General features: G+C 37.6%; 2 pseudogenes; both read right to left on the reverse strand.

Annotated features, from left to right (window-relative positions):
• Positions 1-2,760: 2,760 nt before the first annotated feature.
• Positions 2,761-7,153, reverse strand: LOC149040192 (uncharacterized; annotated as a pseudogene).
• A 1,386-nt stretch (positions 7,154-8,539) lies between these two features.
• The window catches only part of LOC149040193 (uncharacterized), a 2,388-nt pseudogene continuing 1,085 nt past the window's right edge, over positions 8,540-9,842 (reverse strand).

Below are 9,842 nucleotides of genomic sequence, written 5' to 3' on the forward strand. Positions count from 1 at the left end.
TGAGGTAGGCCATAAAGTAGAGCATTACAGTGAGCCAACTTTGGAGACTTAAATGCATGAACTTGTAGTTCAGTGATGGACAGCGTTAGGAGCTTCATGATGCAGTTGATGTTTCAGAGATGATAAACAAAGATTTTCAAATATTAGCAACATGTTCATTGGAACAAAAGTGACTATCAAATAGTACACCAATATTCCTCGTTTTCTGCGAGGAGTGAATGGTTTCTTCCCAACTGAGATATCTCAAAGAAGTGGTCTTAAAACATATTTGGTGGAGATTGTCAATAGTTCAGTCTTGTCTCTATTTAGATCTAGGGCAATTAATCAGCATCCAGTGATTACTTTTATTGGCACAGCTCTCCATGTCAAACACAGGTAGATCTCTATCACCAGGTATAGTTGGCTGGATGAACAAATAGAGGTGTGAGACATCAGCATAGAAATGATAGCTTGAATTGAATTTCCTTTTAATGTCTGAAAGCAGTGACGGGTAAAGAAGATGTTAAATGGGTACTAAAGCAGATACTTGATAAACTCCACGTCTAAGAGGATGTTTCACAGAGGTACCACCGTTGATAGAAACATACCACATCAGATCAGACAGGTTCATGTAAGATTGTAACCATAGTAGGGGCTCACCTGTTATACTAAAAAATGAGAGAGCTGAACGTCATAATAAACAGCATCAAAAACAGCACATAAGTTATCTCCTTTCTCAAGCAATTATTTGACCTTGTCCAAGTTATGAGCCCAGCACAAAGATTTTTCTTAATTCAGCTGATCGATAAGCGTAGAGGCAAATCTATGTTGATCTTTGTTGGCTTTCCATCAAAGCCGAGGTAGCTTTTTGAACTTTAACTTTTTTATCTCACAAATATGGGAATCAGCAGTGTGGGAAATTGCCCTCTTGTGATCAGATAATTAGTTGTTTAGCATTTGGTTCATCAAATCGAGGACTCTATGCCCATGGCTACATCTACAAGATTTGTTTTGATTATTCAATAAAACGGTGAGAGCTTTGACTCTGCCATCTCCTTCCAATAACTCATGACATACCCTTCAATGATCAGTTGATTTCTTAGCTTAAAGTGCATTAGCCAGAGCACTAAAACTTAAAGCTTATTTGTAAACCATATGCAACAGACACAAGATTGATTTTCGAGACAACTTTTATTTAAATCAGTGATAAAGTTTCGGAGAATAGTTATAATTTATTTTAATCATCAGTGACTAGTGACACGCCACAGTCTATACATCTTCCTGTTGAACACCCAGTTCACTTTGGTGGCTCTCATTCTTGCGTCCATTTCCTCCAGCAAACTTAAGCTGGGCACCAAAATTCAATAGATATCAAATAGATATTTTGAGGCTTTAAAATTCTATTTTATGCATTCGTTTGGAGGAATGGGCCACAAAAAATAAAGCCCAAGTTGACACACACGGGAGCAAAAATGATAAAATTAATATTTATTTACCCTGATTAAACAAATCACCTGAACCCAGAGGGAACAGTTGGTAAAAGCTTTTAATCAGCACTGTAATTGTGAAACACATGTTAAAAATATATACACATCTAAATAAAAGAACTAATAGGAAGATCATAACTATATCGGAAATAATTATAATATATGCATAAAAAAGGAAAAGCGTAAAAGATAGATACATACTAATGAGAATGAGAATGCTCCTTCATATCTGAATCAATAAATACCTTAAAACCTTATTTTTCTGCATGTCATGAATACAATATTTACGATGAGCTGATAACTATATGTATTGTTTGGTTTTCTAATCGCTAGGAAATCTCTTTGTCTCAATCTACCTATGCCTGCCCATATGTAGCAATATTTAATCCTTTTATATTTATATTTGATTTAAACTTATTTTCTTTTAAATTTAAACTTCATATCCAACATGTACTTAAATTTAAAACAAATTCTTATTTAAACTGTTTAATACTAGTTTAAGTTTTTTATTGAATCTAGTTTCCCATTTAATTTTAACATTTAAACTGTGCTTCTAATCTTGTTGCAATATTTCTTTCAGTTGCTTAAGTTTGATTTAATCCTTTTCAGTCATCTAAATTTAAACTTTTTAAAACTTATGTAAAGTTACGAATTATTATTTGTATTTGATTTAAACTGCGAAATTATATTTATACTTCCTGGGGCGAGGTTGACCAAGGTCACGTGAGTGTCACATGTTCATCATCAGTGGCCGTTATGTTTGGCGGGATATCAGAACGACTTCGATAAGTTTTGATTCCTTAGACTTTCTTGATTTTGCTGTCAGTTTGCTGGGAAGGAAATAAGCTCCGTCAATCCGAACAAGCAGAATGAAACAGAATGGCTGATGGCTGATGGCTGATGGGCTAGAGAAATTTTTGAAATATGTGTTAGAGAATCCAAGGAAATAAATGGAGGCATTCACCATGAAAGTGGAGGAGACGACTGTGAGAACTTGCTAAATGAACTGCTGTTGCACGTCAATTTACTTAGCAAGACTGTCCAGTTCTTGTATGAAATTGGAAATATATCATCTCTTGACAATCAGAATAAGATAAAATGGAAAGATCTGGAAAATGTTTATTCTGAGGTAGAAAATGAGTTTGTATGTCTCAAAACCCAGAAATTCTGTGTTAAGAAAAAGTAAAGTCACACATTTATTTCTTCCAACTCAAAATCCAATAAATTGCATTCCAATAAATAAGGAGTTTACCGAGACCCACAAGTGCCCTCCATATATAGTGCTTTGTTTGGTAGCTTGTAAGAAATGTTAATAACCATTTTCATTGCACTGCATTGAGAATGAGTGAAATTATCTCCGAAGAAGATTTTGTTACTGTTTAACCCTGGACACCATAATATCACTATGCATTTAAACAAAGCAGTACCATAAAAAAACAAAGGGAAATTACCTGTTTACGTCAATACTGATGTAATCTGGCTGGAATTTGAACCAGGGCATCCAATCTATTAACAGCCACTCCTTCATTTCTCTGCAGTTTAGAGACTGTTGATTCTCTGGAAGTCCCCTTCCATCAACTGCTTTGTGCCAGTTGTAAATTCTCTTAATGACACGGGCCCCACTTTTATGGCCTTTCTGTTCCAGAAATGAAATAACTCCAGGATTAATTAGGTGCTCACAGTCTGGCACCGACTGCTTGTTTTTGCCAGTAAGTGCCTCATATGTCAAGCCAGTAGATGGGTCATGAAGAGCATCGAGGAGGAACCGTAAATCCAGTCCTGGAATTAAGCCCTCATGGAGGTGGGATATTATGCGTTTAAGTAGATGATTATGATCTTCACGGTGGTGAATCTTCTCTCCATTGGCATCCTTCTCAGGTTGATAGAGGTATTCAGAGAAATTTGTAGGATCAGTGTCATGACATTTGAGATCCTCCACTTTTTTGCGGTAAAAATAAATGGCCATTATTGATCTCAGTACATCACTGGTTGTTTCTGGTCTGTCTATACATGAGAAATTTTAAATTAAAAAGATTAATAAGGAGAGGGAAGCATTTGGCTTTATCTCTGGAACTTACATGCATGTGTTCTTCTAGGGATTGGCTCCATGGGTGAGCAAGAATAGTAGTAAGCCAACAGTGAAATCAATCTCATCTTTGGATATTAAAAAATATGAAATTACCACATCTTGCTGAGCAATTTTTTTTTAATGACAGTGGAATTAGGTAATTTAAATTCAACCAATGGATGTGGATTATGCATGAAGGGAAACAGTTTCCTTCTAAGTATCAGTATGGCATCTTCAAATGGAATTGGTTCAGTCTGGCTAGTATGAATGAATGCAGCCACCTCACATCCTCCACTGGAACTGCTGGGTGTTGACGCAGAGGAGTAATTCCTATTGAATCAATATAACAGCTACTACTGACACCAGTATTTAATGGGAAGGTGGGAAAGGGAATAGAGTTTGAATAGAAGCGGGCTACACATTGTTGGCAACCAAATTAGAATAAATAGGTATAATTAGAACGCTGGTTGAATGCCTTTCACATGCGCTGCCTTAGACGACTCCTTGGCATCACCTGGCGAGACCGCATCACAAATGCAGAGGTCCTATCACGGGCAGGTCTACCCAGCATGTATGCCATGCTGACCCAGAGGCGACTGCGCTGGCTCGGCCATGTATGCAGAATGGATGATGGATGCATCCCAAAGGACATCATGTACTGTGAGCTCGCCACAGGGATGCGGCCAACAGGACGACCAACTCTGCGCTACAAGGATGTCTGCAAGCGTGACTTGAAGACCTGCAGCATCAGCCCTGGAAACCTTGAGTCAGCAACAGCCGACCGTACACTCTGGCGATCGACTGTCAAGGCCGGCGTCAAACAAGCCGAGTTGAAGAGGGAGAGCCAGTGGGAGGTGAAGAGGACTCACAGGCGACAGAGGCTCCAGTCTGCCCCCATTCAACCAACCCCCACAAATGACTTTACCTGCATAAAATGCCAGCGGGTCTGCGGCTCCCGTATTGGGCTTCACAGCCACAGCCGGCGGTGCAGCTTGACGTGATTCTACTTCTTAGGTGCAGATTTCCATTGTCTTCCGAGACAGACGGTTGCCAACAATTATTTTATTAATACTTGTTTGTCTGGGGGGGGGGGGATTTGGAAAGCAACTGTTTAAACTAAAACATTTTACCATATTAAATTATCAAAAGAACTTCATACCATGACTACTAAGTTGCAGACAAAAAGATATTTTGCTCACACCCATACTTCGTGCTTCATTCCTGGAATCACGAATGAGCTCTATGAGAGATATAGGTCACACGTTACCCCCAGTGCAAAGGAAATTGAATTCACAATCAGTAATAAAACCTAAAAAATAGAAAAAAAAATTGAAGGAAAGATGTAGACATTTTCACAATAAAAGAAGCAATGACTGCAAATGTTGTAATGAATGGGTTTTAACCACTTTGTGGGTCTTTGTGTGGGATCTGAATACCTAAAGTAAATAACTACAATGTATGAAACCTCTTCACCTACTTACAACTGTCATTCCTTCACTTCTCATAGCGTCCACTAAATCCATCTCTAATTTTCTCAATTTTAAATCAGACTTTTAGGGCATGAAACACACAGGAATTGCATATGGTTTCTTGTTTCTTAATTCATCCGCAATCATAAACACCAATACATGGCTAGGAACAATACGCTTCTTTGAGAACAACTCTTTTAGGTAAATTAACAGGCTTGATTTCAATGCGGTAAGATTTCTGGTGTTTGCATTTCTCATACTGTCTGCAAATGATCTCAGCTCCACTTGCAAATTTCTGCATTTCTCCACCAGTTTTTCAAATTCCACCACACTCCAAGGCAATTCCATCAATCTCTGGTCTGATGACTTTCCAACTTGAATTGCCTTGGTGTAAACACCACTAGCAACCTCAACACCAGCAGTAAGAAATTCAAAATCACTCTCCAGATCAACCAGCAACTTCTCTATTTCTCTCTTTTAGCAAGCTTCACAAATACACATCTGGTCTTGTAATCAGTATACAAATTCTTGAGAGAGCCATCTCCAAGATCTTCATCACCAGACCATGTTCCACGCATGCTCTCCCTTGAGCCCTTTCTGACATCAAAGGCATCTGCCTTGATCCACCATCTTCCTTGTGGGTTAGAAGTTTTTGCTTGTTTGAGCACTTTCATCTAAATTTAGTAGGATCAAACATTGACTAACATTTAGAAACACTGATAGCAAACATAGATGCGTGAACAGTCTGGTGACCATCCTCATTTTAATTGCAGAAACCTAAAGGTTATACCCAGTAGACTGGATTTCTTACAAGTACTCATTGAATCCACTTGAATTTTACATTAACCAAGTTAAGAATAAGCAAGAAACACAGTCTTTAAGCAGAATGAAAAGAAAATGCAACTCGAGTTAGATGGCGGTGAGTAATGTTTGGAGTACCTAATAAACCAGTATTTATTTGAGTAAAAATACTACTTTTTAAGAAATAAAAGTTATTGCAATCAAAATTTGAACTTCTTTACCTTTAGGCCATCTATTTCTAACTTTATCATCGCTACATTTAAATTAGTTATCAACTGTCCACCAAAAATGATGCAGGGAAATTACAAAACTTACTTGAATATCAACTGTTTTAGAAAATCCAGAAGTTGAAATGTATTGCTGGATCTGACGTACTCCAATGCTTGCAATATTAGTTTTACTCTTCAAAGAAAAATGACATTGTATACATCAGGTTATTTCAAAGCCAAACAACTTACACCCGTACACACCCAAATAGAAATTATTTTCCCTAGCACCTCATGATTACAATTATTGTGCCAAACGTCTGGAATTAATAATATTTGTTTAGGAACTGGTACCACAGATATTTAAATCAGGAAAACTGTGTTGTTCTGTTAGTAATGTATTTTTTTACGTTGTCCATGGGAAAAATAGTTCTATTTCCATCTGGCAAGTGCAAGATGAGGAAAATCAGTTAAGAAAATTAACAACTGATAAGGTTACCTCAGTTTTGATTACCTAGGATACAAAGGGCACATCAACCATACACCTGGAATAAGAAATGTGTGTTGACCTTTAACCCTCTTACATTGGCCTTCAACAACCAATTTAATACCAACCTTCAGAGGATTGTACATCCCAGGATTCCTTGTTGTACAGTTTCCAGTAGGTTGCACACCATGAATCCTTTCCATATGCTGGAAGGACAATAATCCAACTCCTATATCCATTTGTTGGCTTTTTCTGGCATTGGTCCACAAGTGGGAAGCATGTGCTATTTCTTTGATGTCCACTGTCAAGCAGACTGAAGACTCCTGTAATGCACTTTGAATAATGTCAATCTCTTCCACAGATTCCATTTCAAAAGACACCTCTTCAAGAAACTCCACTTCAACTGACTCCTCTTCAACTTCAACAGTCTCCTTTTCCACTGACACCTCTTCACCTAATACCTCTGGTTCAATTTCATACTGCCATGCTGGTCCTCTGTGGAGACATAGCCTTTTATGCCCAAAATGGGAAAACATTGTTGCCAGCCACGATACATAATGCTCCTCAATACCAAGCATTTGAGTTGTTCCCTTTGCGAAGAAATGAATGTTATAATCCAGCAAACCAAATGGTATTTGGTTAAGAGGCATCTGAGGAATATCATCTTCAAAGCATTTTGCTAAGTCAACAAAGTATGTTTGCCATGAGTAGACAAATTTTTCATGGCGCTTAGGCTTGAAACCAGAAGGTCTGTTTTGACATATTGAAGGAATTCATGTCCCCCACTTTCCATAACAGCTATCTTAAACAAATGACTTAGAATCTGCGACCGCAACAAAGTCTTTGATCAGATCCCCAACACTGCGAGTAAGTGGTTTTGTATCCTTACAGGGAGAAAACTGGATAATAGGGGACAGAGGATTATCAAGTGTGAGTGCAGTTGACCTTTGTGAAGTGCTGCTGGGCTGAAGTCCACCAAAATCAAGTCCACTGGAAACATAATCAATTTGCAATGCCTCCTCAGCCTCTGACAGCGTCTTGAAATGTATAGATAAGTGCTTTGTCACCCTTGTTCAACAACTGCTACCTAAAGACAAAAGAACCAGTAGTGAGTTCCCCAAACGAGGAAGAAACAGTGTTACTGAGCTTGATGAAATTAAAACACATCAGATTAACATCATGGAAATTATAGCAAAGGATGGAATTGTTATTCAAAACATAATGCACTTTTTTTTTTTTAAACAATTTTATTTACAAGACGATCACTTACACTACTAACAGTATTAATTACACTTACATTGTACTTGCTACTTACACTACTGATACTTATACTTACACTTATTATGCATACACTACATTACGATACATGTGTTACAATACTATTAACATTAATTTAATTTACGGTTGGCGTGTTTACAAAGTTCTTTTCAATTAAAAGACAATCACAAGTAAACATACAGGTCTCAAAAATGCTACATTGCTTTAGATATTTACTATTGATATAGCTTAAACAAATGTTTATGAAATTAAGTATAAGTCTAACCTAAAACAACAGCAGCATGAAAAATTAAAGTAAAAAAGCCCACGTGCGATAAAAGTTCGGAAGTTCTTTTTTTGCGGTCGTGATCTCTTTTAGGATAATGCACTTGAATAAAGTTCGACAAACCTCTCCTTGAAGAATTACAAGTCTTGTTGACCGCATCAGCAACCATCCCAAAACTTAGGGTCAGACTGTATAGGCCATTTGTCAAAACCAGCGTTGCACAACAATAGGCCTTTTGCGAAATTATAACATGCTATAATCTAAATGGAGGTATTTTACACTATAAACACTCGAAGGACTTGCTCACTAGTAACAGGAACGTTTGAATTTATTGAACACACACAGATTTCTTCGGCATTGACATATTGGTGAGTTGGAAATAAAAGCGCTTTTATTGCGCACTAAAAGCTAAAGGGAAGAAAAACTCAAATTTGTTAAGAAACTAGCCGATAAATTAGAAGAGAATTCGAACTATCCGTACTTTTTGTCGTTTATATATTCAGAGTGCCTCTGAAAGTTCCTTTAAGGAGGGGCGTTTTGCTGGCTCTTCGCAGAGCAGTTCTGGCCACCTTCAACGATCTTGCTGTCGCTGTTGGGAGCAAATCCAATACTGCCAAAACTATTTTCCCCAAAGAAAATATGTCAGATTGGGCACTCTGCCTGCCACTCCCGTTGACAATTTCGGAGGCAATGTGTGGATACTGTTCTCAATATTTCTCCTGTTGATGGGTGGACATGGACATCGCCGGCTTGGGATCTGACGAGAAACGAGCTTTCCCAAAATCGATGATCACAGGGTTCCACTCCTCTCCTCGTTGCTCCATTACCACGTTGTTGCTCTTCACGTCGTTGCTCTTCACGTCGTTGCTCTTCACGTTGTTGTGAGGAATACCACACGAATGAATGTGGTTTAACGCCTCGATAATTTTTTTTAAAATTTCAAGCCAAGTAGGCTTTTCTAATTTTTCTTTCTTTATGGCTTTGTGTAAAGTGAGGCCTTTGTTTTTGTTCCTGTGGAACTTGGTGACAAGTCAAATGGGCTCGCTCTTGGTTATGATACCAAAGAGTAGAGGGACGCCACGGTGATCTTTCAGGTGTTTGATCATGGTCGCTTCGTAAGTAAGAACTTTATTTAACGAGGGTAAAGACATTGATTACTGGTCACCTAGTAGTTTTCAAAGTACTGAAATGTATCGATTGAATAATTGACTACCTATATAATCTACAAACTAAAATTACATTAAGAACTACTATTAATACAATATTGATTGATTTGCTACCAATGAAACTAAAAAGTTTTACGAATCTTAAAATGATCAAGAAAAGAAGTCATACTACGGTAAAATTTAACTAAGTAATTTTTAAAATTAGTATGAGAGAGTGTCTTTGGTTCGGGATCAAGAGCGTTCCACAAACGGCAAGCGCTTGAGTGAAACGTTCTAAGGCCAGAGTTCCTTTTACAGACTGGTGTTGTATTATTGTTATTAGAAGCGGATCTCGTGTTATAATTATGGGTGTTACTTATATGTTCAATATATTTATTAAAATAAGCCGGGCAATGTCCTTGATTTATTTTATGAAGCAAATAAAGCTTCCTAATACGTATCATATCATCTATAGGCAGCCAATGTAATTTGTTAAAAAGCTTGACTGAGTTTTCGTGAGTATCAGCATCTAAAATAAGCCTAGCACATCGTTTCTGTAGTCATAAAACTCTTTGGAGATTACCAATGGTACAGTTGCCCCAGACCGTACAACAATACTCTAGTATTGGCTTGATGAGGGCATTGTATAACATTTTC

This window comes from Pocillopora damicornis, chromosome 9 (genome assembly GCF_964200805.1).
Source record: "Pocillopora damicornis chromosome 9, jaPocDami1.2, whole genome shotgun sequence".
Classification (NCBI taxonomy): domain Eukaryota; kingdom Metazoa; phylum Cnidaria; class Anthozoa; order Scleractinia; family Pocilloporidae; genus Pocillopora; species Pocillopora damicornis.